This window comes from Diabrotica virgifera, chromosome 3 (assembly GCF_917563875.1).
Source record: "Diabrotica virgifera virgifera chromosome 3, PGI_DIABVI_V3a".
NCBI lineage: Eukaryota > Metazoa > Arthropoda > Insecta > Coleoptera > Chrysomelidae > Diabrotica > Diabrotica virgifera.
Window position 1 is genome coordinate 156,225,092 of NC_065445.1, and position 24,642 is coordinate 156,249,733.

Genomic DNA, 24,642 nt, shown 5'->3' on the forward strand with positions numbered 1-24,642 from the left:
AAAGCATGTTGTTTTGTTATCTATGTTGCAAATATGTTGTTTTTTTTTTCAAATTACAAAATATGTTGTTTTCAATACAAGTACCTAATTGTTGTTATTATTTAATGAGCATTTAGAATTTTGACTAACGCTCGATTTCATAATAAAGTTAAAGTGTGTGTTACCTTAAAAAAAGCAATTGTTACAGTTAAAGAAAACTTTAAATTTAAAGTCCACTTTAACTTTATTAATATAAAATCGAGCGTAAGAAATTTTATAAACTTTGGAAAATAGCATTTCAAAAAAAGTACTGTAAGTATGCTGTATTTTTAATTTTTTCTCAAAAAATAAAACAAAACTCATTTTAAAACATATATTAAATTATAAACACAACACTAAATAAATAATTTTTCTCAACGGTTAAAAACCACACTTAAAAGTTTTAGAAATTCACATCCCAGAATCAAGTTACTCAAATTTTCAAACACCTCACCTGACACAGTGTCTCAAGTATGATTGCACGAAGCTGTTGATGTTATATTTTTACTCACATTAACAAAGTATTCATTTAGATTTCCAGGGTCTGAAAGGAAAAATGTTTAAGCTGGGTGAATTTTATTTCGAAGATCGTTTATTATGGACTAAGTTTCTTTTGCAACACTTTTAGAGCTTCTCAGACAATTTTGATAGTACGATTTTTTAGCTGATTTTATAAGTTTTAAATAGGTTTTCCTATACTTGCTGATATATTCAGTGACAGAGCCATTGGAAAGTAAATTTCTTGATGTAGAGTAGTGAACGCATATTCATGGCTGATATGCGGATACCGGATACCTTTAGTAGTCCAGGGCCCAGAATTTGCGATGTTTTGGCTTAATTGTAATTAAAGGAAATGCTTTGTTGAACATAAGGACATGAAAGCATATTAAAAAAATCACTGAAAAGTGATAATTTTAAAATTACAGGAAAGTGCCACTCGGAGGTTAAGCAAAATTAAATTAAAACTTGTAGCTACTTTAGTTTTTTCAATTTATAAATCTAGTTTAAATTAAACTAAAAAGAAATATATCTTTTTTGTAAACAAACAAACAAACACATTTAACGGCTAAACAGCTGGCGCCGGTTGGATGATACTGCGCAGGACGAGTGTAATATCCACCACCGTCTCGGAGGTAGGTGTAGAAAAGTGTTACACTTTTTTTCCTACAGCATTTCAAAGAAACGAGTTGTACGCGTTCTACGACAGAAGTTGAGTGTATCGTGAAAAAAAGTGTAAACACTAGAAAAACAAAGAAACAAGAAAGTGTAACACTTTTACACTTTTCTTACACTTTTCAAGAACTAGTGTTACACTTAAAACAAAGGAACAGACCTATTGTGTTCTATTCAATTTTGAATTTTAGATGTTACAGTAAGAAATATTTTACAACATGGCAACACTGTTAGTGTTTTTAGATTACCTCAAATGTCAACTACAAATTGGTTATGTTTGGTTGCCCTAAACTTGATGTTGTCCCATTTTAATGTGGTTGTAAGTACATACTTACTTACTGGATTTTCTTTCTGCTGTATTGTATAGTAAAGGACATTCTTGTATAGAGACATTACAGTTCTGTAATGTCTCTTGCGGTTCTTCACATCAAGTTTACATCATCTGTGTAGATTACAATCTGCTTAGACTTATTGAACAATATATCTAATTGTCTATAGATAATAGATCTTTATATGTAATTGTTTCATATAAAATTATAACCAATATTGCAGCCATCTGAAGATCGTTTGAATAAACAATTATAAACTAAATGAATATATAAAATGGGGAAAATTCCCTTTATTGCACTGAAATTGTATTTTTTTATAATTTACTGTTAATGTAAAACTTCACAGGTACCTATTGAATGGAATCATAATGTTTTAATAGTTTTAGATATTATAATCCAGTACCTAACGTAATCAGATGCTCTTATGTTAAACTTAAGGGGAAAACTACTAATTTTGATACATAAATCTTTAGTTGAATCTCTTTTTCACCATGGTTTACATGTTAGGAGGAATTTATAATAATGTACTACATGCATTATCCCCAATTCAAAATTATTATATACCTACTCAAAATCATTTAAAAAGTAAATTGTATTCAACCCATTATTAATATACCTATAATATTTGTCCCATATATACACAAGAAAGAATCTCCTTCTGCTTTAATTAAGTAGTAATGCTATTCTACTGCATATATTTAATTGCAATTATATTCTATGATTTTTGTAACTCTACAGGTATCTATCACATTTTTTAAAGAATATATGAAATAAATAGTCATTAAAAATCCAAACGTATTTTTTTTAAATATACACATTTTCAATACATTCCTACTTTCCGAGTTCATTTCAATGAGTGCAGTGAATGAATTTGAATGCAGCATTCTGGGTGACGTCACTCCCGCCATTAGATTCTCGACGCTGATTGGTGGAAAGTTACCATGCAACCTGTCTATTTATGAACCTTGGGCGTATCCAACACAAACCATACATACTCATAGACGTTTCACGACCATGTTAATCTTTCGGATCGAATTAACGCCATCTCTTGATTGGAATGGGAACTAAATTGACAAATTTTAGTTACGTAGGAATTTCAAATTATAAATTTTGCGGGATTTTTGATGAAATTTCGCAGGAAATTAAAACAACAGAAAGACAATTCAATGTTTTATTCAATGTTTTACTGAAAACTTCAAATGTTCCAATTTGTTTTCAAAATGCTATAAACACTACTGCCATGTGTCACGTGAAAGCACTGATGTGTAATATTTGAGTTGAATGAAAATCTTGGAAATAATCTTGTAGGATGATTGTTTAGATAAATACCTTATAATATTGTACAAACTTCCAAAGGCCAAATATTTAGGCTCGAAATGTTGATGACACACTTGTCTATTGGAATAAACTGTTTCAGGATCTATTATGTTGTTTTTTAAATGTGGAGAAACGGAGAAACACAACACGGGATGATCAATGTAAACTGAAAATTCTACTCACAGAAACGGAGAGGAGGTTAATACAATGATCAAAATTGTGATTAAATCTAATTAAAAACGTAACACCACTATAATAAAATATTTAAGCCACAAACTGTAAAATAGAAAGTAAATAACAAATTAATTTAATTGTCAACTGTCAGTTGTTAAATATGACAAGAGAATTGACTGACAGCGACATCTCTGGATTGGAATGGTAACTAATTTGCTGTCTTGACCTTGACAATTTACGTGAAACGTCTATGAGTATGTATGGTTTGTGGTATCCAATGTTTAAACCACTTCATATTTAATTTGCTATCACAATTTCACAAATTTCGCTACACAATTAACAAAAAAACAAAACCAAACAGAATATTCTTTACAAATTTGTTAATATTCAATGTAAACATTAGATACGCCATGACCACCCCCCTTAACTATGTCTATGGCCATGTCAGTTTAGCCATCCACCGGCCACCACTGACAGTTCATTGGAATCCCTAATTCATTTCGACAGTCGCAATTTCATTTCGACACCGCCATGACAGCAACTGGGGATATTAACCTTATCATGTTGAGACTGCTCAAAATTTGGGTTGGCGCTTCGGTTTCTTGGATTTTGGGGAGAGACATCAAACGACGGCAATGTTGCCAGATTCCTTTTAGCGGGAATTTTAAAATTTTATAGCAGTTCGGTTTTAAATTTGACACTTCTGTTTTCTCAAGTCAAAGATCTTAACCTTACTTTTACAAGTGATTAGGATTATTATTATTATTTTATTTACATGTAAATTGAAACAATAAATATTGTGCTGTGTCATAATTTCAAACTCATTATGTTGCAGTCTTTTCCAGTTGATAAAATTGCAATTCAAAAACTTTTAGGTAGGTACGTGTAACTTCCACATTATTATTTATTTTTTAAGTATTAAGGTTGATGTTGATATCAAAAATTTAGATTTCAAAGATAGTTTTATGTAGGTAGATAATAATAGAGTAATACTAGATTAGATACAAAGTAAGCTGTAAGTAGTATAACTACCCATGTAATCACCTGTTATGTTTTTTTTTAGATTAGAGTAGAGTAGAGTAGAGTATTTATTGGTAATAATGTACAAATGTACTTTTACAGGTCAGCAATAATTAAAATTGTCTAAAATTACATTAAAAGTTGACAGTACTTCAGTAAAAAAAACCTATTACTAAAATTTAAAAACTAAACACTAATTAAATTACAGGACAAAACAAAATTTAGATCTGAAGTACTCCTCAAATGAGTAGAAAGCACCCATCAGAAGATAATTTTTAATTTGTCTCTTAAATTGGTTAAAATCAAGACTTTTAATAGATATTGGTATACAGTTATAAAATTTCAATGCTAGGTATCTGGTTCCATTTCTGGTCCTCTCAAGTCGACTGAAGTCTGGTACAAGGGCATCATGATTTCTAGTCTGATAAGTATGCTGTTGTGTTTTATACAGATCTACATTTTGATGAACATACAACAGGCACTGCATAATGTACACAGAAGGTAGTGTGAGAATCCTCAGGTTTCTGAAAGACTGCCTACAATCATCCCGATAACCCTGACCTGTGATTATGCGAATACACTTTCTCTGCTGACCAAACACCTTATCTATATGGCAAGAGTGTCCCCAGGAAAGGATTGCGTAAGTTAGTCGTGAGTGAAAGTTGCTGTGATATGATGTAAGAAGGGAGGTAACCTTAGATAGGTTTCTAAATAAAAAGAGTTGGCTTGAGAGCTTTTGGGAAAGTTTCAGTATGTGCCGTTCCCAAGTGAGTCCCTGATCAAGATAAACACCAAGAAATTTAGCTTCCTGTGAACAATCTGTTAAAATGGGATGTGTAATGGTGTTATGTCTTAGGGTAAAGTTCACTGTTTGTGATTTTGAGTTATTGAGAGAGAGACGATTTGCCAAAAACCATTGGAACAAATTGCTCTCTGTGGTCTCAAGATCAATATCACTGATTTGGGAAGGGTGGTAACTTTGATAGTATGTAGTATCATCAGCAAATAGGACTGTGCTTACCGGGCCCTCTTGTGAAAATCCCAAGTCATTTGCACTGTATGGCTGGCACAGGAAGAGAACAAGAGTACAAGAACATGAAACATCTTATTATGAATGTATATGTATGTGATCCTCAAAAAATTATTTTACAGAACAAGATAGAGAAAGAGCTTTAAAATCCCAAGGATCCTGCAAAATGTTTATTTGGTGTACTAGTCGAATAATAGTATCTAAAAATATTGAAACTATTTTAAAACAGATTACAGGCATGAGGATGATATAGAGCACTTACATAAATACCAAAATCAGATAAATATCTCTTCAAAGTATATTTTGAGACTTTCTTCAAAAATGTAAGTAAAATATTTGCATATCAACGGCGGAAAGGCAGGACTTCGTAACTGAAAAAATTGTATAACATGAGTTACTTCAGTTTTCGCTTTAGAATAAGTGTATCGGCAGCTATTAAACAGCGATTACAGCTGGGATAGTTTCCAGAAGGCTTCCAAAAGGCTTTCCCAGCTCTAAAAGCTGTTTAATAGGTGCTGATACACTTATTCTAAAGCGAAAACCGAAGTAACTCATTTTATACAAATTTTTCAGTTATGAGGTCCTGCCTTTCCGCCGTCGATATACACAATATAATTTAAAACAAGAATGTTACCACTAAACCACTTTTTAAATATTAATCATGAATATTTACTAGAGTTTACAATTTCAAACTAGTGTGTTTGATTCTCCTATACCTATATTTTACTTTTTTAGTAAACTTCAGACTGGTCAGGATAGCATAATAGCATAGGAGGCGAATTAAAAAGAATTGATTTACTTACAAGAAAAGATATCACAAACATTAAACTCTCTTATGGCATTGATTTGAAAGATGGGTATATGTACAATGATGATGCAACCAGTGTTTATTTTTGGGTTGAATGCTTACAGACTCATGTCCAATATTATTTTACAATCAACAGGGAATACTAATGGATATTCATTCTGAATTTAACATTTATGATTTTTGTCTTATTTGCATGAATGCTGTGCCAAAAGGAAATGTAAATTAAGTTTGGTAAATCCTTTATCGCAATCGATGGAACTCATGGGCTCAATTCCTATTCCTGACTTTGAACTTATGATAGTATTAGTAAAAGATGAATTTGGGAATGGATTTTGTACTGCTTTCTTATTTTCAAATAGAAAAGATACCTACTTTAATTTACCAATTTTTTAAAATACATGTCTGTGTTGGTATTATATGTATAGTCAAATGTTTTCATATCAGGCATAATCTACACCTTTTACAATACCTCGTCAAATGTAATGGGTATTGCTCCTAATAGACTGTTAAGTGCCTGGCACATAGATAGGGCATGGTACGTAAATCTTAATAAAATATCTGATTCTGAAAAAAATCCTATTATGTATACAAGATGTATTAATGATGGTTTAGAGAGTATTAATAGCTTTTTGGGTAGACTTCTAAGTGATGCAGATACATACAATTTTAGTAAGTATTTCCAGTAGAACTACTGCAATAACATCCAACAATGGGCCTATTGTTATAGGAAGAGGTTGTGGAATTAATACCAATATGACCATTCAAAATTTTCTTAAAATTTTGGATAAAAGGGTATCCATTAGTTGTTATCAGTTAAGTTTAAAACTTGGCACTCATGGAGAGCTATACCATAATATATAATAGGTATATCTCATATTGTTCACTACAGTAGTAATGAGTGAGCCTGCATACACAGAACCATAATAATATATTATAGTTCGTGTATGCAGGCTCACTCATTACAATAGTGAGCAATATGAGATATAACATATTATAGTATAAGTCTCTGTGCATGACCAGATTAACATGTTTGGTGCCCATCTCGAACAAGCTGGTACCACATACTTAAATCATTTATTTAGTTACACAGTACTACTCGCATAACTTATGTGTCATCAGTACCTTCCGTAAAACCTTCGTGATGCTACCCATACGTCATGGCCACTGAATGTGTTAAAGCTTGTTAATGTAGGAGAGTTATACTAAAATATATATCTTATATTATATTGCCTTAAATAGAAAAAATATCTTATTTAAATTGTATCCATGTAAGTTTTGATTTAATGAAATAAACCTTTTAATCAAAAAAGTGTTGTTTACTTGTGTACACCCAGCAATATCCTGATCATAGATAAATAATATAGTATTACCGGATCCTGATATGCAGACGCCAATAGGGCTTTTCATCGATTGTCATTTGTTTCGAGCTTCTGTCATGAGTCACATAATATTAATGTATCTACGTCATACGTCTTTGGTTTGTATCATTGGTATATACCAATAACGTATGATGTAGATATATTAATATTATGTGACACATGACAGAAGCTCGAAACAAATGACTGTGAATGAAATGCCCTATTGAATAGGGCTTTTCAGCGATTGTCATTTGTTTCGAGCTTCGGTCAAGTGTCATTAGCTTTGGTTTGTATCATTGGCAATATCAATAACATATGACATAGATATATTAATATTAGACAACACATGACAGAAGCTCGAAACAAATGACAGTGAAAAGCCCTATGTAAATACAAGTCATAAAGATTTCTTTCTACGGTTAAAATTTCACAGCCTAAAGACATCATTTATGTAACTTCTTAAGCTGTCACAAAATGACTGCAATAAGAAAATAGAATTTATTAACTCGCCTCGCCCCCAGGCAAAGTATAGGTGCTAGTCCACTAAGAATGTTTTTTTCAATTTTTTTTTTATTTTGCGGCTTTAGCGCTTAGCTGTTTAGCCAGATACATGATGAGAATTAATACTATTATAATACATATTAAAACTAATTCAAATTACTAGTAATTTTATTAATATTCTGAATAATTATGTAACCACTTAATACTAAAATAAAAAAGTGTCCATCTATACTATTCCAACACATTTTCACCTTTGAAATCGTAAATTTCAATTCCCATTAAAAAATAATTTGTACTGTATAAGTATATTTCTTTTGAGCTTCATTTTTTTTTTCAAAATACTGCAACATGAGTTTTAAATTATGACAAAGTACAATACTTGTTTCAATATTTACATGTAAATAAAATAATCCTAATTACTTGTAAAAGTAAGGTTATAAATTTAAGAATAGGCCATTTCAAGACTGACGTTTATGACACTAATTGAAAGCTGGAAGGCAAACATTGAAATTATTTATATTTGTACCGCATTGAGTTTCTTAAGTTTTTTACGTTTAATAGTTTTTTTATAAAATAGTTATTGTTGTTATAAAATAGTGGTTTATATAATTGTTTTTATATAATAGTTTAATCGTTGTATAATAGTTTTTTATAGTTGTATTTTCCGAACATTTTGCTGTTGACTTCTGTAGCTTCTAGCTGTAGAAGTACTTTAACGACTGTATTTAGTTGTAAGCAGTGAATAAATAAACATAAGTAAATATTTTCAAAAGCTTTTGGTATATAGATCCATTTTCCCTCAAGGGGTATGAGTTAACCTACAGTAGAAAAAGTTTTTCAAGGGTGACAACATGGACAAATATAGTTACTTACATGGACATAGTTTTTTTTTGTATTTGGAGCTTAGTAATAGTTTTTACACAGGTCAACAAATGAAGGCATTCAAGAGTTTAAATTCTTACAAATATTTTGAGGTAGGATTTGTATATAATTGTGGAGCTATAAAAATAAATAATTTCATCATAGTGGTTCACCCCAGATATCTTAAAAAATGGACCTTTTAAAGAATTTGTACAGTCGGAAAAATGAAAGAATACCCATGAACGGTCACGTCAAACAGGTACAATCACATATTTTGTATTTGCTGTTCTTTTTCTATAAATAATAAACGATATAGATTAATTATGTTAATAATATGTGATCGTTCATGGGTACTCTTTCATTTCTCCGACTGTACCTGCAGTGAAAAAATTTCAAGAGAAGAAACTGAGAATCTGCCGGAAGAGGTGAAATGTTTTTTGATTTTAGACAACGCTCCTGCTCATCCCTCTGAAAATATTCTATGATCAAAACATGGCAACTTTAGTTGTATGTTTTTGCCAAAAAATACATCGCTTATTCAACCCATGGATCAGGAAATAATTTTAGCAACAAAATGAATATATCGCAGAAAGTTTTTAGATGAAGTAATTGTATGATGAAGATAACACAGAAGATACAAGAGGGCAGCATACTTTGCAAAACTTAACTGTTACAATTTGAAATCAACAATTTGTTAAGTTTGCTACAGCATGGAAAGGCAGTTATTAAGGGGTTACATAGGTCTTGCGGGTAGAAAAAGTGACTTTTTAAAAAAATTATATCTTGGAAACTAAAAATTATTTTTATTTATAATTGGAACATGTAAAAGTATAGTACACTCAAAAAAATTTCAGCCAAATATATTCATTTTTGTAGAGTTGACTGCAATTTTTCGACAACAGCCCTTTTTTGTGGTGAGCAGCATAACAAGTCCAGTCTCATCTGAAATTTCTTGTAGTTTATACCTCTGGTTAGTGAATGAACAAAGATTTTTTTATTAGATGAGGTCATTTTTGTTTTATCAAAAAAAACTACTTTAAAAATGAGAAAAATTGGGGTCAAAAATGTGTTTAAACTTATGTAAAATCTTCAAATTTCATTTTTTTTAATTCCTTCGTTCATTTACTAGCCAGAGGTATAAACTACAAGAAACTTTTTGATTTCAAATGAGACTGGACTTAGTTTTGCTGTCCACCGCAAAAAAACCTACAAAAATGAATATTTTTGGCTGAAACTTTTTTTGAGACTACCTTAAGTACTATACTTTTACATGTTCCAATTATAAATAAAAATAAATTTTAGTTTTCGAGATATAATTTTTTTAAAAAGTCACTTTTTTTACCCCTAAGACCTATGTAACCCCTTAAAAAAATGTTTGATGGCCAAGATGCATACATATATTTAGAAGGAAAGTTCCTAATTTCTGTAGTATAATACATAATACCGAAGAGGAAGTAGCTCTAAGCGCCGGACTCCACTTGCGATTTGTAGTCGTGAATATTGAACACATTCTTTCAAATAGAAGTCAATCCATGATTATTTAGTTACAAATGGATTGACTTGTATTTGAAACAATGTGTTCAATCTTCCTGATTACAAATCGCAAGTGGAGTGCGGTGCTAATAACACCAAAATATTCCATATGAAGGTACACAGACATTGAAAAATTCCTGGAATATCCCCGAAAACACGTTTCCTGAACATCCCAGGAAAATCCTGTGTCAGCATTTTAAACATTACTTGAATGTCTTATTGGAACATTCCATGAATGTCCACGAATGTTCTTTGGACATTCAAAATATATTTTGTAGACATTCCCTGGATATACCAGAAATACAGTGATGAGTGCTCTAATAACCTGCAAAATAGCACAAAAGATGGAAAATTATTAAGTAGTGAGATAAAAAGAAATGAAACTAGTCGAGCTGGGAAATTTAGCGATATTAACTTATACATTTAGATTGTGTACCACCTTCAGACGTATCAGACGAGTTTGGAAACTACCACTGTCACAGTGACAGTTTTAGTTGACATACTCCTCTGATATGTGTAAAGGTGGGAAACAATCAATATAAAATAAAATTTAAAGGTTAATTTCGCTAAATTTCCCAGCTCGACTAGTTTCATTTCTTTTTATCTCACAACTAAATATGTTGCCCGTCTTTTGTGCTATTTTGCCGGTTATTAGGGCACTCATCACTGTACATCCTTGCTGATGTGACAATACCTCCTATCTGTTTTTTCATGAGTTTTGTAGGAGATATGGAAAAACATGTTTTAAGGTCACCTCCTGTGTTCATATGTAAGTTTTGACTTGTTTTGTAGTTCATAGATAGTTTAATTTACTACAAAACAAGTCAAAAAATATCATATGAAAACAGGTGACCCTAAGACAAGTTTTTAGTCTCTCTTACGAAACTCATGAAAAAACAGATAGGATGTATTTTTACATCACTGACGATATGTGGCCATACCAATTAATACATCCTTGATAAATATAAACATTTTTATTGAACAAAATCTTTTCATACATTTTTTTAATGCAATTTACTGATATTCCTAAATATTTCAAAAAAATGTGTCACATTTGCTTTGTAAACCTTTCTTTTGCCTTTCGTAGCCACATATTCCGTTTCCTTCCTGGGTTTTTGTAGATCACTTCTCTCAGCTGATTCTAAAAAAAATAAAATAAATGGTAATTTTTCAATCCTTTACAATTAACAATCAGAAGAAATATTTACAGGTAATAATATGCATAAATAATAATATTTTGTATTTTGACAATGACGTCTGATTTGGAAGTCGAAAGATTAATAAAATTATTTTTTAAGTTAAATTGTGGCTTATTTCCCAATTAGAATAGTTAATTACAAAAATGCCTCAAATAACTAGCTTCAGAACAATAAATAATTCGTTTCATACAAACATTCGTCCAAAGTCAATTATACCTGTAGTATTTCCATGAAAAGATTCTTTAAGTGAATTTTGCATAGTTTTCTTTAAAATATCTCTATCAGGCCAGAACACAAATTTTTTTAACCTAAGACACATTATATACAAAGTATTTTTGAAATAAGTTGATACCGGGTAGGGTGAAATACTAAACCTATATCTCAAATCTTTATAATCTAAGTTTAAGCTTAGTTTAGCTAAAGTAAGCAATACTTGATCACTTGGTGACAAAACAGTATTTTGATGGTATTTGATAAATGGTGTAATATACTTTAAAGCTATTTTAAAAACATTGTAATTTGCTAAACCAGTATAATTTTTAGTTTTGGCATCATCATTTTCTATACTTTCACAAGATAAAGCTAATTTCTTAAGCTGATATTTAAAATCCTGTGTTAATGTTAATGACATAAAATGTATTTGTTAATTTTTCCATTGTAATATATGTTTGACTATTTGGCAAAATCTTGTCTTCTACTAAACTAACTTTTATACCAAATAACTACTATCTACCACTAACTATCCACTGTTTCTAAATCTACTAAAGTAACAGTAATGTATCATTAATGAAAAATGTGTAAAATCATAGACCTACCTAGTATTTGTAGAATATAAGACAGTCCAGTGTCTTATAAATCATTTCAAGAGGAATAAAAAAGCAATTTTTTCTTGTAGGTACCCTTTTCTTTTAATTCTCCTTTGGTACCTTAATTCCCATTTTAGATTTTGGGGAACTCATTTCATTGTGTTTATATACCCCATATTTATTGAAGGAACCCAATCTGGATTGTTATTATCAGTTAAGTCGGCTGGTTTTCCTACAAGATTAGACTGTTAACATCTTCAAAAATCGTTAATGTTCAAATGTTGTAACTTACCAGATATAAGATGATTACAGGGGAATTTCCATTTTGCTAGTAAAATCTTTATATTTTATTGCATTTTACCATTGTTGTTGTCTCTCAGATGATAACTATAACTTATTTAGTTAAATTGGTTCAGTTTTGTGCTTAGAATGTAGCACTGATGGTAAGTGGTAAAAGCTAACTTTATCACGATTACTTTGCATTTCACACTTCAAAACACAACACCAATGAGGCATATTATCTTTCTAAATTAATACTTCCAGAGAAAATGTTAAATTAATCTTTGTACAACAACTAAAATGATCTAAAACCATAAGAACCTGATAGAATAATATTCAATGTTTGCCTTCCAGTAGCCATATTGATTTAATTTTGACAGCATCTTGGAACGGCCTATACAAAACTCTCTTTTAAAACCAAAGTGGCATTAGACTAATTTTAAAATTCCCGCTAAAAGGAAAAAGGTAAATCTGGCAACAGTGCCATCGTTTGCTGGACATTTAATCTCTCCCTGGATTTTGTTGATGGTCTGGGAAAATTATCGAAAAAATACCATTTTTGGGAAAAATTATTTACCAGCTATTTTATTGCTAAAATCGAATCTTAAGATTGCATATATTAGTAATAAGGGGTATGACAAGTCCGCAGAAAGTGTGTTATTTTATTTATAAACAAATTAGCACTCCTAAATCTTCTTTTTTTTTTTTTCAATTAGTGGTCTGTAACTCCTATAATTTTTCCTTTGAGCCAAAAACACTCAAATAAAAATTCACCGTAATTTAGTTCTGCACAAAGTTATTTTTTTTCCGATTTCCTTCAACAAAAATTTTACTCAGAAAATCCGAGTTTTTCCAAAAAATCTGCCATTTTCAATTAAAATTTTAGGGAAGTAAATAATTATTTATCAATAATTAAATAATTGAAGACATGAAAGATTTATTATAGTAGATTATACAGAGGGGCTAAATTATGGAATAAATTCATTTCTTTAAAACGGACGATTTTGGAGCAAAATCCCGAAAGAGGTCGATTTTTATTTTTCAATTACAATTTTTGGCATATATTTCATACTAGTGACGTCATCCATCTGAGCGTGATGACGTAATAGATAATTTTGTTAATGGGAATAGGGGTCGTGTGGTAGGTCATTTGAAAGGGCGTTTAATTCTCTATTCAGTAATATGAACATTAATATCATTAGGTATTTATACAGGGTTGCCAAAAAAAATTTTGAATTAAATTAATTGGCGCAAAAAGAAGAATGTATGTAATTTATTTAACTCAAAATACATTGTACTGCTGTCAGAAAATAGAAAAAAAGGTTTATTTCACCAATAAACATTTCTTTTCGCTTAAATTAAATCATAAACAGCCTCCCTCCTACCTATTGGCAGTTTGAACTTTTAATTTAAGCTAAAAGCAATGTTTATTTGCAAAATAAACATTTTTTTCTATTTTCTGACAGCAATAGAATGTATTTTGAGTTAAATAAATTACATGCATTCTTCTTCTTGCGTTAATTAATTTAATTCAAAATTTTTTTTGGCCTCCCTGTATAAATATTGATATTAATGTTTATAATACTGAATAGAGAATTGAACGCCTTTGTAAATGAGCTACAACACGAACCCATATTCCTATTTAAAAAAATAATTACGTCATCACGCTCGGATGGATGACGTCACTAGTTTGAAATATATGCCAAGAAATTTAATTTAAAAATAAAAATCGACCTGTTTCGGGATTTTTCTCTAAAATCGTCCATTTTAGAGAAAATGAATTTATTCCATAATTTAGCCCCTCTCTGTATATCAGGAGACCGGCGACAATCTAACCAATAGTTTAGCAATAATTAAAATGTTAATTAAAAAATTTCGGTCGAAATAATAACCAGAAAGATTATGATACACCAGAATAACTATGATTTTCATATAAAAAAGCACTATACCTATTCAACGTACCTTACAGGATTGAAATTGGACCATTTGAGCGGTCTCAGGAATGTTATAAAGAAACAATTTTTTGGCTTATAAACAAATAGAACCCCTCAGAAAATATTAGATTAAATTAAATTAAGTTAACGCTGTTGAAAAGAGCACGGCTTCTGTGTCCTTTTCGAAGAAAAACAAATTGAATTGCGAGGAGTGATTCCAGGTATAACCGGTCAAATTTGACCGGCATTTGCGACAGAGTTATAAACAACAGGATTTTAATCTTTGAACCATTAGATACCTTTTAATTCCGGTCCTCTTTGTACATACAAATTTTCATATCTTCAAGACACTCATAACAAAAAAGATTTATGTCACTGTCACCAAATTATTTAATTATTGATAAATAATTACTTCCCTCAAATTTTAGTTGAAAATTAAAGATTTTGTTTGGAAAACCCGAATTTTCCGAAGAAAATTTCCGTCGAAGGAAATTGGAATAAATTATCAATGTGCAGAATTAAATTACTGTCAATTTTTATGTGAGTGTTTTGGTTTAAAGTTAAAATTTTCGGAGTTATAGAGCAATAATAAAAAAAAAGATTTCGGAGCGCTAATTTGTTTATAAACAAAATAGCACACTTTCTGTGGACTTTGCACAGCTATATTACTAATATAGGAAATCTTAAGATTTGATTTCAGCATGTCCAGCAATAAAATAGCTGGTAATTAATTTTCCTTGTTTTTTACTAATTTTCCCAGATTATTACCTCACATCTTTCATTGAGTTGATGATTCATGTTGTGGACATTCTCAATTATTATATTTCTAATTTAATACTATTCTATCTAATTCCTCAAAACAAGCAAATTTCAATTAAACCCAGCTATATTATAATACCTTTTGATTTAGTTTTCCTTGCAAGAAATAAACAAAACACATCTAAACTAAACCTAACCTCGCTTTTGGCCATTCATTCATCTCCGTGTCAAATAATTTCGACAGTCGCCATATACGGCTTTTCATTCACAGTCATTTCACTCTTCTAAAGCTTCTATGAGTCATTTGTTTCAGCTGCGGTTAAAACTCGCCCTGATGGAATACACTGTTGCCAAATTTTGGTTGAGAAAAATGTCACTTTTGGCGGGCAATTCAAATTTCAGTAAGTCACTCAAGGACAGTAGACTTTAAAAAATAATATTTTCATTTTCAGTATTTATGGAGGACGGAGGCTACTGATTGATAATTCCGTTCATCTTAGATGTGTTCAAATGTATGTAATTATTATATGTATAATATGCAAATATTTGTTTGTATGATTGTTTTTACACTACAAATAACATTTATACCATACATTATTTAAAGAATAGGATTGAAATTGATGTCTATAATTTTTTTTGTTGAAGTGTTCAAATGTCAAGAGCCAGGAAGGATGTAGTAAAACTGAAGAACAAAAAAAGGAACAAATGATATGGATTAATAGTAATAAGGTGTAAGGCATACAGAAAAATGAAACGAAAGCTTAAGAGATAACCAAAACAATGATGATAAATAACAAGGAAGGCCTAAACAACAGAGAAATAAAGTGCAATCAGGTAACATTAAAAAAAGTATCAACCTATGAATACCTAGGTAGGGAGTATAATAACTGACGACGGGAAAATAGACGCTGAAATAGCAAACGAAGGAAACAAATCGACATGAATATTTAATACCTTAAATAAACCCTTACTAGGACATAAAGACATACAAATGGAAGTGAAAAGGCAGATGCATAATACAATAACAAGACCAGTAATAACCTATGCAAGTGAAAATTGGACAATACAGAAGAAACATGGGTCAAAAATAGAAGCAATGGAGATGAAACACTTAAGAATGATTGCAGGAAAATGAAAATAGGGTAGAATAAGAAATGAAGATGAACAGAAATAGAGCCAATATTATATCACATCCAAAATAAACAACTGGAATGGTATGGACATATCATGAGAATGAAACCAGAAAGGATGGCCAGGAAAATTCTGGAAATGGGAAACACAACAAAAAGGAGAAGAGGACATCCTCGAAAGAATTGGAGGGATCAAATAGAGGATATAGTACATGTACGAGGGAAAACGAAAGAAGAAATGAAAAGCCTAGCCAAAAACAGAAAAGCGTAGAAAAATGGGTGAAAGAAACAACGGACCATAATTCGACACCGTAATAGGCATAAGGAAAAAAGACAAGAAGAATAGATAAACTGAAAGAACATTCATGAAAAATTCTTATTTTATGTAAATTGTATCTATAAAATTTACATTTATATTGAATTTAAATATATGGATTTGTTGATACTTTTTTCAAAAAAAAAGAAGTTTGATAAAGAAACAACAGTTCAGAATAATTATAATTATTTTATTTGTTCTTAAAAATATTACAAAACTAAAATAAAAATAAAATATACAAAACTACAACCACCCATTTAGGATGAATATACCTTGGGCCGCCCTTTAATGGTAAATTAATTTACAAATGTTTGCATGTAAGAACAATGTAAAATTAGTATGGCAGAGGATCACCAGGATATAATACGAAATTAAATAGCATTTCAACTTATTTTTGTAACTCCACACAGAAAGCAAACATTTTGTTTTTTTTTTTTTTTAACTAAAACTTTGGTTTAACAGTAAAGTTTTTAGGAATAAAAATTAAAAGGGACACCACTATCTGCACATAATCAGTTGCATTTATTTTATGTATCTGATGAAACACATTTAGTAACATCAATTTTTTGGTGGTTTCGGTCTACCTGGGGTAAAAACTGAACATACTTTTTTATGAGAAAATGGTGGAGAGTCTAAATTTGGGATTTAATATTGAAACAATGAAAAAGTGAAGCTGAAAGTTTCAAAATTTTATGTCTATTTTGTATAACAAAGCATAATAATATGCCCTTAGACTACTCGTTAAACATGTCTTACACAAACATATGGCAAATATCATCAAAAGCTAAACGAGTTAAAAATATTTACTATAACTTTTTTCTACTCCCGCAAGAAGTAAATTTAATGTTGTTCATTACAAAAATAAGATACTTATATTTTTAATTAAAAATATCTGTTTTAATACTAGGTACTACATACAATACTGGAAGTATAACATTTAAAATGAAAATAAAGCAATGATTTTATATTTTTATGATGCAATAATTTTATTGCATCTATAAGTAAGAGTCCTATGATGGATACATCTACACTAAATTTAAAATTAAGATGCAGTAGAAATAAACAAATCAAGACAAGTTAAATACTACTATTAGGAGCACTCCCGAATCATAATTTACAATGTATAAACTTTGGAAATCATGATTTGGGATTTACAATGTATATACAGTAGACTCCCTTAAGTTCGGCCACCTCGGGACCGGACCCTAGGCCGAACTTAAAAGTGGCCGAACTAACCGATGCTTATCTAAAAAATGCCCATTTATTGTTTGTATGGATCTAGCACAAACAAAACACTTGTACATTAAGTAGAAGACAACACAGAGGAATACTCTGACATATTTAACACATATGAAAAGATAGACCGTTACAAAAATACTATAAAGCAATACTTACAGAACTCTAGGCCTAATAAAATTTAAAAATATTGCACATTGGTGGTTTGGCTTCTTAAACACTTAAAAAAAGTCAGTAATTTTTTTCTGAATTTTCTTTTCTAATGATTTTTGATGTGCAAAGTGTGTGACTAATGCTCAGAGAGCCGGCCGGACTAAGCGGAGACCGAACTAACCGAGGCCGAACTTATGAGAGTCTACTGTACATTATGATTTGGGAGTGCTCATAGTAGCATTTAACGTGTTTTGGTTTGTTTATTTCTACTGCATCTTGAATTTAGTATAGCATATTTCTGTAAATATTTAGGTAAATTTAAATACCAAAACAAAATATAATGTTATTACCACTGAATGTAAAAAAGATTTAAGTACAGTGAAAACTATTAAAACTGTCTATTTTGTGAAAAGTTACTATTCACAAACTTTATTTAGCAATAATGTATCAAACCCGGTATTACCACATCTGCGAAAGACAGTACCTCCGTAGACTAGGGTAGGTTTGTGACTATGGCCACTACTGTAGACACAATGAAATTCCAGGCTAATGTATGTAAGTGTACATAATATGAAATGGAGATTTATTATTTTTATAACAATACAATAATTTCAATGGTTAAACAGATTAGGTTAATCTTCATTGTACAGATCTATTTATTCTTAGGAGATCTTTCCTTAGAACACTTAGAAATGAAATGCACATTGTTTCTCACTGGCCCTGGGAATAAAAATTATGGTTACTATTGATTTGTACACCAAGTTACTTCAGGCAGGTAATATTTTATATTAACCATATACTTTGTTTCTATAAATGTTTAGATCAATTAAAAATGGTCTTCATTTGCCAATTTGTTAACATTTTTTTCCACTCATGTACTGAATGTTCCATTAATTTCACATCTTCCCTAAAACAATATCAATGTAAAATCAAAAATATTCCTTTCATGATTGCATTTATTTTTGGAACTTTACATACCTTATACTTACATTTAGCAAGAGAAGACATGTTTACATTTTCCACTATTTTCTGCTTTACAAGAACATAACATTTGGCTAATGCTCATGCCATTTGTGAAAGATAGGGTTCCTTTAATTTCGTGGGGATTGGACCTTACTGAAGGAATAAACCATATATTTTGATGGTATGCTGAGAACTTTCCTTTATTTTTCCAGCCAAAATAAGATGACCAGAGTTTAAAACTTGTTTTCCTTCTAAAACTTCTTGAATTTTCAGTACCCAAGAACTTCAAATATCCCACGATACTACTTAACTTCATTACTAAAAAATAGAACCAAATAGAAAAAGAACTTCAACAATTTTGAAAACAAAACCAAACAAATTTGTTTTTGGCAGAATGACTTGAATGATAGACGATTTGTGACGGAACGGAACAGTAAATTAGGCAACATTGTATTCCATCAGGGCGAGTTTTAACCGCAACTTTTGTTTCGAGCTTCTGTCATGTGTCACATAATGTTAATATATCTACGTCATACGTTATTGATATATACCAATGATAGAATAGAAACCAAAGACGTATGACGTAGATATAATAATATTATGTGACACATGACAGAAGCTCGAAACAAATGACAATCGATGAAAAGCCCTATTGAAAGCGACTTGTTTTTGGTCGAAATTTGATTTAGAATCAGGGCCCCAGGGCCCTGATTCTAATTCATTTCGACAGTCGCAATTTCATTTCGACCCCGCCATGACAGCCGCATTTCGATACTATAGTTACAAGTTACAACTGGGGATATTAACGATATCATGTTGACACTACTCAGAATTTGGGTTGGCCCTTTCCGTTTATTGATTTTATTGGCCACGCAACCAGCGAAACACTCGTTGATAGTCTGGGAAAATTATCGAAAAAATGCCATTTTTGGGAAAAGTTATTTACCAGCTATTTTATTGCTAAAATCGAATCTTAAGATTGCATATATTAGTAATAATATTACGAGGTATGACATATGACATATTATGAGGTATGACAAGTCCGCAGAAAGTGTGTTATTTTATTTATAAAGAAATTAGCACTCCTAAATCTTCTTTTTTTTTCAATTAGTGCATGCTCTGTAACTCCTAAGATTTTTCCTTTGAGCCAAAAACACTTAAATAAAAATTCACTGTAATTTAGTTCTGCACAAAGTTATTTTTTTTCCGAATTCCTTCAACAAAAATTTTACTCAGAAAATCCGAGGTTTCCCAAAAAATCTGCAATTTTCAATTAAAATTTTAGGGAAGTACCTAATTATTTATCAATAATTAAATAATTGATGACATGAAAGATTTATTATAGTAGATTATACAGAGGGGCTAAATTATGGAATAAATTAATTTCTTTAAAACGGACGATTTTGGAGCAAAATCCCGACACAGGTCGATTTTTATTTTTAAATTACAATGTTTTGGCATATATTTCATACTAGTGACGTCATCCATCTGAGCGTGATGACGTAATCGATAATTTTGTTAATGGGAATAGGGGTCGTGTGGTAGGTCATTTGAAAGGGCGTTCAATTCTCTATTCAGTAATATAAACATTAATATCATTAGGTATTTATACAGGGTTGTCAAAAAATAATTTTTGAATTAAATTAATTGGCGCAAAAAGAAGAATGTATGTAAATTATTTAACTCAAAATACATTGTACTGCTGTCAGAAAATAGAAAAAAAAGGTTTATTTCACAAATAAACATTTCTTTTCGCTTAAATTAAATCACAAACAGCCTCCCTCCTACCTATTGGCAGTTTGAACATTTAATTTAAGCTAAAAGCAATGTTTATTTTCAGAATAAACATTTTTTTCTATTTTCTGACAGCAATAGAATGTATTTTGAGTTAAATAAATTACATGCATTGTTCTTCTTGCGTCAATTAAAATTTATTTCAAAAATTTTTTTGGCCTCCCTGTATAAATAATGATATTAATGTTTATAATACTGAATAGAGAATTGAACGCCTTTGTAAATGAGCTACAACACGAACCCCTATTCCTATTTAAAAAATAATCGATTACGTCATCACGCTCGGGTGGATGACGTCACTAGTTTGAAATATATGCCAAAAAAATTTAATTTCAAAAATAAAAATCGACCTGTTTCGGGATTTTTCTCTAAAATCGTCCATTTTAGAGAAAATGAATTTATTCCATAATTTAGCCCCTCTCTGTATATCAGGAGACCGGCGACAATCTAACCAATAGTTTACCAATAATTAAAATGTTAATTAAAAAATTTCGGTCGAAATATTAACCAGAAAGATTATGATACACCAGAATAACTATGATTTTCGTATAAAAAAGCACTATACCTATTCAACGTACCTTACAGGATTGAAATTGGACCATTTGAGAGGTCTCAGGAATGTTATAAAGAAACAATTTTTTGGCTTATAAACAAATAGAACCCCTCGGAAAATATTAGATTAAATTAAATTAAGTTAACGCTGTTGAAAAGGGCACGGCTTCTGTGCCCTTTTCGAAGAAAAAAATTGAATTGCGAGGAGTGATTCCAGGTATAACCGGTCAAATTTGACCGGCATTTGCGACAGAGTTATAAACAACAGGATTTTAATCTTTGAACCATTAGATACCTTTTAATTCCGGTCCTCTTTGTACATACAAATTTTCATATCTTCAAGACACTCATAACAAAAAAGATTTATGTCACTGTCACCAAATTATTTAATTATTGATAAATAATTACTTCTCTCAAATTTTAGTTGAAAATTAAAGATTTTGTTTGGAAATCCCGAATTTTCCGAGGAAAATTTCCGTCGAAGGAAATTGGAATAAATTATCAATGTGCAGAATTAAATTACTGTCAATTTTTATGTGAGTGTTTTGGTTCAAAGTTAAAATTTTCGGAGTTATAGAGCAATAATTAAAAAAAAGATTTCGGGGCGCTAATTTGTTTATAAACAAAATAGCACACTTTCTGTGGACTTTGCACAGCTATATTGCTAATATAGGAAATCTTAAGATTTGATTTCAGCATGTCCAGCAATAAAATAGCTGGTAATTAATTTTCCTTGTTTTTTACTAATTTTCCCAGATTATTACCTTACATCTTTCATTGAGTTGATGATTCATGTTGTGGACATTCTCTATTATATTTCTAATTTAATACTATTCTATCTAATTCCTCAAAACAAGCAAATTTCAATTAAACCCAGCCATATTAATACCTTTTGCTTTAGTTTTCCTTTCAAGAAATAAACAAAACACATCTAAACTAAACCTAACCTCGCTTTGGCCATTCATTCATCTCCGTGTCAAATAATTTCGGCATCGAAATTATAATATCAACACCCTTTTTAAAGTCGCTATTAAGTTCGATAGTCGCTATTTCGTGACGTCATTTCGTTAGTTCAACTAAAATCCACAAGGCTCGCACAGTCGCATTTCGACGTCGCCATATTGAAAGCGACTTGTTTAGTGTCGAAATTTGATTTAGAATCAGGGCCTTGTGTATTGGATCAGCTGTGTGCATAGGCGTACCATCTGGTAAAGCTCCTGTATATGCAATCAATTAACTGAAGTTATTAGTATAATAAAATGTTATTTAACTGACTTTTCAACAAAATATTATATTAATACGTATTTTCTCTTGATCTATAGCTGTTTCTTTACACTGTGCCTTGGTACACGCTAACGTGTACGCAAATAAAAAAGTTAGGTACACGCGAAACGTCATCAATTCAGTGACGTCACTATTTAGCCTGCAGTGTTAAGGCCCCGTCTCACCATCAAATAATTGACAGTTATTAGGGAGTTTTTGTTGCTACGTAACGTACGCATCTCCGTATACGTAAAGCCACTAACGTGTCGTAGAGGACGAACGTTAAAATAGGTAGTTTTTGTGACTGCCTTAACGTAACGTAAAGCAAATCGTAAAGTAATTTTTAAATTCCGTTGACATTAAAAAAATAAAACAATGTTCACACAATATACAATTAATATACAAATGTAAAGAAAGATAAATGAATGATGAAATTGTATGGTTTTTATTGCTTCTATTTAAATATAAAAATATTATTTTTCCTTAGGTTAAAATTTTTTTATTTTTGTTTATACCTACTTTTTAGTTGTAAATTATTGTACCTACATCAGAATTCCAGTATAATGTAAATAGTTTGTTCATATTTATTTGAAAATTGTACAGAAATTAGCTCATTTATTTATCAAGTTATTAATTGTGGTGATCACTGTATTTCTTAAATTAATACAAGATTTGTTTGTTTTGCTTTATTAATAGACAACTTGAAAACAATAAAATTTTAAATCTATTATGAAGTTCCAATTTCCAATTACAAACACAGAATAATTTTACTCAAATAGACTAAACCAATAACCAATATAACCTTAAATATTTATAAACGGGTACTGGTAGTACGCTGATGAAATGTTCATTTGGTAGCCATTGGTAGGTAATCGCCAATCGGGCAAGATCCTCGTGTGCATTCGGTGACTTTCGTCTCGATAGGGATGCGTTCTCACGTACGTATCAGAGCGCTACTTTAGGTAATACGCATCGAGATACGGGAGTTCAATCATTAATGCGCAAGCGTATATGTCAAAAAGATGGGTTACGTTTACGTATTTGTGTGCACAAAAACTCCCTATTTGATCAAACTTGACAGTTAGTGACAGTTAGTATGTATAGTTTGTGTCACTAGTCAAGTTTGACTGTCAAGTTTGATCAAATAACTGTCAATTATTTGATGGTGAGACGGGGCCTTTACTGTTTTTTTCCATACACGCTAACTTGAGCCGCGTGTATGCTGTGGTAAGTATATACCGCGAGTGTCAGAGTTCAGAGTGATGTTGGAACTTGTCTAATCGCGTTGTGTTCACATTTTAATATTGATTAGTAAAGAGTTTCTTATTTTTTATTTGTTTAGTGTTTTTTAAAATTGACTATGGAATGTGGACAATCATTTAGTTCTTTTAATGAGTTTAACATTATTTTAAAACAGTATGAAAAAGATAAGAGACAAAAATTCATGATTAACGGTAGCAGAAGTATTAAGATAAAAGATACAGGGCGATTGATTAGTGTAATAAAGCTCAGTAAACCCGCTATAGTAATAGATAGCAATAAAAGTCGATAACATAGTGGCAGACCAAACTTATGTTTTTTTTTTTAAATTGAACACCCTATATTTTATTTTATGTTCGAAATCTTCTTAACTTCCCCATCACAAAAATATAAAGGTTTATTATGTTATATAGGGTATTTACAAAGTTATAACATATTTTCTATGAAAATGAACATCGTAACAAGTTCAATTTCCTGTATAAATAGAAATAAACACAACAGCATTGGTTTATAGTTTATAAACTGGTATAATTAACTTACGTAGTAAACACATCTTTAACAATATTGTGTACATTTCATGTCAATTAAAATTTATTTCGTTAACGTGAATATAATACTTTTATATACACAATGATTCAAGTATTACATTATTAAGTTTGTTAAACATCTGAATAGTTCTGCTTCCCTTCCCCTCTCCTTAATAACAAATATTTTTCTATCAAACAAACAATAAACATATCAAAATAGCGTGTACCGAAATATAAAGTCACTGCATACGCTAAATAATGACGTCACCAGCTTGATGAAGTTTAATTCGCGTGTACCTAACTTTTTTATTTGCGTACAGGTTAGCGTGTACCTAGACACAGCGGTTTC

General features: G+C 30.6%; 2 long non-coding RNA genes across 2 annotated transcripts; one reads left to right on the plus strand and one right to left on the minus strand.

The window, feature by feature from the left end:
* Positions 1-3,691: 3,691 nt before the first annotated feature.
* On the plus strand, positions 3,692-9,363 carry LOC126882156 (uncharacterized). The gene is made up of 3 exons (XR_007697182.1): positions 3,692-5,384; positions 5,797-8,702; positions 9,037-9,363. It is a non-coding gene; the product is annotated as an uncharacterized LOC126882156 (long non-coding RNA).
* Positions 9,364-11,081: 1,718 nt separating this feature from the next.
* LOC114335551 (uncharacterized) lies at positions 11,082-13,261 on the minus strand. The gene is made up of 2 exons (XR_007697176.1): positions 12,137-13,261; positions 11,082-11,263 (listed from the first exon to the last, which is right to left on the minus strand). It is a non-coding gene; the product is annotated as an uncharacterized LOC114335551 (long non-coding RNA).
* Positions 13,262-24,642: the final 11,381 nt, after the last annotated feature.